An 8,994-nucleotide genomic window follows, 5' to 3' on the forward strand; every position below is an offset into this window, starting at 1 on the left:
TGCATAGGGGTGTGGTGAGACGCAGGACACGAAGTGTGCACAGGGAGCTTAGGTGTTCCTGGAGAGGAAACGGTTGTAGCTGAATTGGCAGTTGGTTGTCACGGCAGCAGGAGATACTGTAGTATGTGTAAGGGGAGGAGGGTTTAGATGCTGTCCCACTGCCTTTCTGTAGTGGATTAATGTCTAATGCAACACACAGCCACTGAGCTCCGATCAGCTGCTTAATATCACTTTATCCAGTTGCTAGATTTGTCTTTTCTCTCATGTGATCTCACAATATAGTGGAACTTGTCTCTGTATTAGCCTACATTTCGAAAGACTTTTGAAGTCTTCTGTTAGGATGTAGGACTTCGTCAGCAATGACCTAGTATTATCTGCAGCTTCTTGCATTGTGTTTTACAATGTGATAACCTGTAAAACTACTAGCATAATAAAATGAAGCATACCCTAAAGTTAAAACTGCTGCAGCCACATTCCCTAATAATACAGGTATATTTGTTTCGAATTAATTCTCTGCTGCATTACTACAGTACTTTAGCACCACACAACTGCCGATTCATCCAGCAATGTACTACTGTTGCACCGCACCCTCTCCGAATAATCGATGCCCTCCACCTCTCAATGGATTTTAGGAACAATCCATCGCGTGCTCAATAGGCCTTGAAATCACCGTTTATGTGCTTCGAGTGCAAGAACAATGACGACATACGACCCTGCCGCGAGACTAACAGCACTTCTGGCGCTTTTAGCAGATTTAATATGCACGAGCAGAATTAAGAAAAACGACCACATAGGGGCGTGCTTAACTGTAGGCGTGTTATACCGTCAACAAAGTTGTAATTCTGCATTCAAAACGTATTTTACTTAAATTTGAAATCAATATCTGTGTTCCGTTTTATGTGTGAGCCTTGCACAGGGCCATCTGCGGGACGATGAGATGATAGCGCAGATAAAGCCGAGTCTGGCGACAGTCACTCGTCTGAAAGCGTTTAAAGGGATTATTTGGCACTGAGGAAGTTCCTCGCGTTGTTCCCCCATACACAACAATAATAAACCACTGAGCAATGTAATGAGTAAAACTTATATTTATTCATTTCGTTTTTTGGTAAAACCTGTCGCACGGGAGGTTGATGGAATTGTAAAAACAAACTTTTCTGAGGCCTACATGTGAGAATAAATAATTCTAAATTGGACAATTTCAATGGTTCCTTTAGGGGTCTCCTATGAATAATGAAATTATACCAATTCTCCCAAACTGTCTTACAAAATCCCTTTCTGCCCTCCCAGGTCGCACTGAATCTCCCAACCACCCGATTTATTTGTAAGGTTATTATACCCTCTGTCGGCTGAATCATGTTAATCATCAGGGGTGTGTCCCAAATGGCACCCTAATCCCTATATAGTGCGCTAGTTTTTACCAGAGCCCTGTTCAAAAGTAGTGCCCTACATGTAGAGTATGGTACCATTTGGGATGCCGCCCCAGACTTCTCCACGCAGCTGCCTCTAGAGCACATTAGCCAAGTTTTAATATTGACTGTGTATGCAAAGGTGATGGGGCGAACTGAACAATGAGATGAGGGGCTCTGGAAGCACAGGCCCAAATGATAGAGGTGTTTAGCCCACTATGCTGAAGTTCCTTATCAGGAGGATCAGTCCTCCATTACCCACTGGGCACAGAAGTCGGTTCAATGTCTAGTTTTGATTTGAGTTGTCAACTAACATGTATTCAACAAATTTTATGTCATTGGAATTAGGTTAGTTGGGTGGGGGGGAAAAAAGACTAAATGCCCCATTTTGAATTTTTGCAAATCCAATTTGTGTTCCATGTTGATTCAATGTCATATTTATTTTTTACTTGGAAACAATGTTGCTTCAAGTTTTTGCCCAGTGGTTAACCACCTCATTCCTATGCCAAAATCTTTACAGACTAAAAAAGCTTCCCTCTAGACTTTAGTCAGGCTCCCCAACATCAAAACTTAGCCAGGTCATTCAAGATTGACATCGAAATTGGATGTCTATTCACGTCCTGAAACCAGCTATCAGGACCAACCGTGAGTGCGATTCCCATCAAGTAGGTGTTGTGGAGGGGTGTAAATCCTTTGACTGGATCATAAAGTTGTGCTTGGACACTTATTTTGATTTTTTATAACCCTATGCCAAATGTTTCAGGTAAGGGTTAAGTGCCTACACTTAACCTTTAACTTGATGTTTGGGTAACTAGAACGATACAGAGCAGCAAGAGCAACAAAAACACTTTGAAATTTGATGTTTTGAGCAACTTCGAAATGTGACATTTTGGAGAACATACAGTTAAAGGCGAAAGTCTACATACACTTAGGTTGGAGTCATTAAAACTCGTTTTTCAACCACTCCACAAACTTCTTGTTAACAAACTACAGTTTTGGCAAGTTGGTTACGGCATCTACTTTGTGCATGACACAAGTCATTTTTCCAACAATTTTTTTTACAGACAGATTATTTCACTTATAATTCACTGTATCACAATTGCAGTGGGTCAGAAGTTTACATACACTAAGTTGACAGTGCCTTTTAAACAGCTTGGAAAATTACAGATAACTATGTCATGCTTTAGAAGCTTTTGATAGCCTAATTGACATCATTTGAGTCAATTGGAGGTGTACCTGTGGATGTATTTCAAGGCCTACCTTCAAACTCAGTGCGTCTTTGCTTGATATCATGGGAAAATCTAAAGAAATCAGCCAATACCTCAGAAAAAAGTTGTAGACCTCCACAAGTCTGGTTCATCATTGGGAGCAATACAATAAAGTGGTGATCCTAACTGACCTAAGACAGGGATTTTTTTACTATGATTAAATGTCAGGAATTGTGAAACTGCAGCTGCAAGTCTCTTGGGGTATGTCTCTATAAGCTTGGCACATTTAGCCACTGGGATTTTTGCCCATTCCTCAAGAAAAAACTGCTCCATCTCTTTCAAGTTGGATGGGTTCCACTGGTGTACAGCAATCTTGAAGTCATACCAAAGATTCTCAATTGGATTGAGGTCTGGGTTTTGACTAGACCATTCCAAGACATTTAACTGTTTCCCCTTAAACCACCCGTGTATTGCTTTACCAGTATGCTTAGGGTCATTGTCCTGCTGGAAGGTAAACCTCCGTCCCAGTCTCAAATCTCTGGAAGACTGAAACAGGTTTCCCTCAAGAATTTCCCTGTATTTAGCGCCATCCATCATTCCTTCAATTCTGACCAGTTTCCCAGTCCCTGCTGATGAACAACATCCCCACAGCATGATGCTGCCATCACCATGCTTCACTGTGGGGATGGCGTTCTCGGGGTGTTGGATTTGCGCCAGACATAGCGTTTCCCTTGATGGCCAAAAAAGCTAAATTTTAGTCTCATCTGACCAGAGTACCTTCTTCCAAATGTTTGGGGAGTCTCCCACATGCCTTTTGGCGAACACCAAATGTGTTTGCTTATTTTTTTTCTTAAAGCAATGGCTTTTTTCTGGCCACTCTTCCGTAAAGCCCAGCTCTGTGGGGTGAACGGCTTAAAGTGGTCCTATGGACAGATTTCTCCAATCTCCACTGTGGAGCTTTGCAGCTCCTTCAGGGTTATCTTTGGTCTCTTTGTTGCCTCTCTGATTAATGCCCTCCTCACCTGGTCTGTGAGTTTTGGTGGGCAGCCCACTCTTGGCAGGTTTGTTGTGGTGCCATATTCTTTCCATTATTTAATAATGGATTTAATGGTGCTCTGTGGAATGTTCAAAGTTTCTGATATTTATTTATAACCAAACCCTGATCTGTACCTCTTCACAACTATGACCCTGACCTGTTTTGAGAGCTCATTGGTCTTCATGGTGAAACTTGCTTGGTGGTGCCCCTTGCTTAGTGTTGTTGCAGACTCTGGAGCCTTTCAGAACGTATGTATGTATGTATGTATGTATTAATATTACTGAGATCATGTGACACTTAGATTGCACACAGGTGGACTTTATTTAATGATTATGTGACTTCTGAAGGTAATTGGCAGCACCAGATCTTATTTAGGGGCTTCATAGTAAAGGGGTGAATATATAGGCACTCGCCACTTACCCGTTTTTGTTTTTTTACTTCACCAATTTGGACTATTTTGTGTATGTCCATTACATGAAATCCAAATAAAATCCATTTAAATTACAGGTTGTAATGCAACAAAATAGGAAAAATGCCAAGTCGGGTGAATACTTTCTCAAGGCACTGTACCTAAGTTAAAATACTTTGAAGTACTACTTAAGTTGTTTTTGGGGGGTATCTGTACTACTTATATTTTTTACAACTTTTACTTCACTACATTCCTAAAGAAAATGACTTTTTACTCCATACATTTTACTGGACACCCAAAAGTACTCATGTTTAATATGCATAGCAGGACAGGAAAATTATTTAAATCACACACTTATCAAGGGAACACCCCTGGTCATGCCTCTGATCTGACAGACTGTTGGAATGTGGCCCTGGCTATCAATAAATATTTTTTTTAAACAAGAAGATTGTGCTTTCTGGTTTGCTTTAATCGAAGGAATTTGAAATGCTTTATACTTCTCCTTTTAATACTTAATTATATTTTAGCAATTACATTTACTTTTGATACTTAAGTATAATTAAAACCAAATACTTTTACTAAAGATTTTACTGGGTGACTTTTACGTTAGTCATTTTCAATTGAGTCATCTTTACTTTTACTCAAGTATGACAATTGAGCACTTTTTCCACCAAAGACCACTGTTTTAGTTTGAGCGACACAGATTACAGCCCTTGATTAGTGGATGGGTGTGATCTATTCAGGCCCTTCTCTCTCTCTCCCTCCCCGTTCCCTTTCTCCCAAAACGCCTTGGGATATGCCCTTCTCCCCCAGGACTGCTAGTATGGCAGATGGAACCTCCTCCCACCGCTCACCCACCTCCCTCTCCCAGGACTCCCAGAAACAGTGCTGAGGCGCAGAAGGGAGATGGGATGGAGGTTGTGGTGTCTTTAGAGAACTGAATACTAAAATACTCTTGCCACCTTTGTTTAAAAGTGCTCTACCTCTACTGGTAGATGTAGAAGCCTCGAGGCAGAATCTCCCTTCTGTACACTTTTTGCCACTTTACTGTGATTTAAATCCATGAGCTGCCTCACGGGAATTGCAAAATGTATGTAAATATACTGAACAAAAATATAAACGCAACATGCAACAATTTCAAATATTCTACTAAGTTATATGAACTGTAAGTCATTCAGTCAATTGAAATACATTCATTAGGCCCTAATCTACAGATGTCACATGACTGGGAATACAGATATGTTGGTCACAGATACCTTAAAAAAAAAAAAAGTAGGTCGTGGATCAGAAAAACAGTCAGTATCTGGTGTGATCACAATTTGCCTCATGCAGCATGACACATCTCCTTCACATAGAGTTGATCAGGCTGTTGATTGGGCCTGTGGAATGCTTTCCAACTCTTCAATGGCTGTGCCAAGTTACTGGAACACGCTGTCGTACCCGTTGGTCTTGAGCATCCCAAACATGCTCAATCAGTGACATTTTCAGCTTTCAGGAATTGTATACAGATCCTTGCGACATGGCATCATGCTGAAACATGAGGTAATGGTGGTAGATGACAACGGGCCTCAGGATCTCGTCACGGTATCTCTGTGCATTCAAATTGCCATTTGTAGTAACTTGACAAAGAATGCCCACAAACATGTCTATATTACTTTATTTTCAACCTAAGAAATAAAAGGTATACAGCCATCTAGAAACAGTACCAATACAGCAAAACGATACAGCCCAATCAACATGTGATAGTAGCGTTGTACAGATCCGACTCTGGGTGATGACCTCATCAAAGGGAAAAGTCATGGTCATTGCTATTAATGTGTGCATAGTTATTATTGGCAATCATACTATACTGCAGGTAAGTACAATACATATTCAATGTAATTATTTATATAGTATCCACACTATAACACCATTTATAAAATGCAATTGTGTTCGTTGTCCATAGCTTAGACCTGTCCATACCATATGCCCATCGCCACCATGGGGCACTCTGTTCACAACATTGACATCAGCAAACTGCTCGCCCACATGACGCCATACTCGTGGTCTGCGTTTGGGAGGCCGGTTGGACGTACTGCTAAATTCTCTAAAAATATGTTGTAGGCTCCGGTGGGCATTCCTGCAGTCATCATGCCAATTGCATGCTCCCTCAAAACTTGAGATATCCGTGGCATTGTGTTATATGACAACTGTACAGTTTAGTGGCCTTTTATTGTCCCCGGTACAAGGTGCACCTGTGTAACGATCATGCTGTTTAATCAACTTCTTGATATGCCACAGCTGTCAGGTGGATGGATTATCTTGGCAAAGGAAAAATGCTCACAGGGATGTAAACAAATGTGTGCACAAAATGATATAATTAAGATTTTTGTGCATATGGAACATTTCTGGGGATCTTTTATTTCAGCTCATGAAACATGGGACACACACTTTACATGTTGCGTTTATATTCTTGTTCAGTGTATAAAGGCTCAGTCTGTGCCCCACTTGCCCAAAATATCTTATCCAGTTGACTTTCTATTAGTAAATGTGTATGGAAAAATATCTTGACTGCACTTTCCCAATAACTCCTTGCAAACATGTGGTCTAACAGTTTGACTGCTGGCCCGAAATCAATCTAACTCTTTGTTTGAGACACCTCTTTTTACAGTACAGTAGGCCTACATGCATGTTAATGTGATGTCTATCACACAAGTCTCTTCTGCCAAAGTGCTGCAGTACGTATTTGGAGGAGCTGCAGTTGGTGTAGTGTGGAAATGTACAATTTTACGCCTCCAAATATGCGGTATATCTCCATATACAGTGCCTTCAGAAAGTATTCACGCACCTGGACTTTTTCCACATTTTGTTCCAAAGTGGGGTATTTAATTGTCTTTGTCATGACTTCCGCTGAAGATGGCTCCCCTGCCTGTTCAGGCGGTTAGTAGGCCGGTTGTCGTCACCGGCCTACTAACCGCCACCGATCCCTTTTTCGTTGTCTGTTTGTTTTGTCTTATTAGTTTCACCTGTGTCCTGTTGTATGTGCTTAATGGGCTTCCTTATTTAAAGTATGTGTACCCGCCCTTGTTTTGTGCGGGATTGATTTTGTGTTACGTGTGTGCGTTCGTGTTTTGGGTGGTCCATATCATCGTCCGCGGCCTGTGTTGTGGCTTGTTGTTTTGTGCCGCATTAAAGTGCACCTTTTCCCTGTGGAACTCTCTGAGCCTGATTCCTTCCTCACCCACCTAGTCCCGCGTGACAGAATCCCACACCACTCATGGAATCAGCAGGAGCTGCCGCACCTCCTCTCCCATCGATGGAGGAAAGGGTCCTCCATCATACCAGTATTCTCCACCGTATTGGATCGGCGATGGATCTGATGATGGAGAGGATGGATCGATGGGAGAGGAGTGGCCTTCCCACCTCATCTCCAGCACCCCCTCCACCAGCACCTCCTACCCCTGCTACCGCATCCGGCTCCGGGGCTCTTCGGCTGGCGCACCCAAGGGAATATGATGGGACGGCGGCTGGGTGTCAGGGGTTCCTCCTACAGCTTGAACTATGCCTGGTGACCGTTCGTCCTACTCCCTCAGGAGAGGTGAGCGTCCTCGTCTCCTGTCTGACGGGACGAGCCCTAGAGTGGGCAAACGCAGTGTCTGTTCCTTATCGATTCACCTGCGTTTCCAGTGGTGTTGGGAATTCCCTGGCTAGCTCAGCACAACGCGGTGATTTCCTGGAGACAGGGGGCTCTTAAAGGGGGGTCAGAGGAGTGTTCAGGCAGGTGTATAGGAGTTGCCGTTGGTGCGACTACGGTGGAGAGTCCAGACCAGGTTTCCACCGTGCGCATTCCCTCTGAATATGCCGATTTGGCTATCGCCTTCAGTAAAAGGAAGGCGACCCAATTACCACCCCATCATCGAGGGGACTGCGCAATAGACGTCCTGGAGAACGCTGCACTTCCTAGGAGTCACGTGTACCCATTGTCCCAGGAGGAGACAGTAGCTATGGAGACGTATGTTGCTGAATCGCTGGGACAGGGGTACATTCGGCCCTCCGTATCACCCGTCTCCTCAAGCTTCTTTTTTTGTGAAGAAGAAGGATGGAGGTCTGCATCCGTGCAATGATTATAGAGGTCTACATTCTATCACAGTGGGGTTTAGTTACCAACTACCTCTCATCGGGGTCAGGCGCGCTTCTTCACAAAACTGGACCTGAGGAGTGTGTATAATCAATCTGGTGCGTATCCGGGGAGGAGATGAGTGGAAAACCGCATTTAGTACTACATCTGGCCATTATGAGTACCGCGTCATGCCATATGGGTTGAAAAATGCTCCAGCCGTCTTCCAATCCTTCGTAGATGAGTTTCTCCGAGACCTGCTCGGGCAGGGAGTGGTAGTGTACATCGATGACAGTCCACAGACCCACTCCAAAAGGCTTTCGGCGCCATCATCGACTCAGTGGGTTATGTCCAACATGTCTCTGGACCTACTCACTGTCACAGTCATACTCGGGACCTAGTTTTGTCCCATGGAATAAATGTTGTGGATCTTAATGTTTTTCCTCATAATCCTGAACTATCGGACCACCATTTTATTACGTTTGCAATTGCAACAAATAATCTGCTCAGACCCCAACCAAGGAACATCAAAAGTCGTGCTATAAATTCACAGACAACACAAAGATTCCTTGATGTCCTTCCAGACTCCCTCTGTCTACCCAAGGACAAAAATCAGTTAACCACCTAACTGAGGAACTCATTTTAACCTTGCGCAATAACCTAGACGCAGTTGCACCCCTAAAACCTAAAAACATTTCTCATAAGAAACTAGCTCCCTGGTATACAGAAAATACCCAAGCTCTGAAGCAAGCTTCCAGAAAATTGGAACGGAAATGGCGCCACACCAAACTGGAAGTCTTCCGACTAGCTTGGAAAGACAGTACCGTGCAGTATCGAAG

The sequence above is a fragment of the Oncorhynchus mykiss genome, chromosome 9, assembly GCF_057628025.1.
Source record: "Oncorhynchus mykiss isolate SJ-2025 chromosome 9, ASM5762802v1, whole genome shotgun sequence".
NCBI classification, from domain to species: Eukaryota; Metazoa; Chordata; class Actinopteri; order Salmoniformes; family Salmonidae; genus Oncorhynchus; species Oncorhynchus mykiss.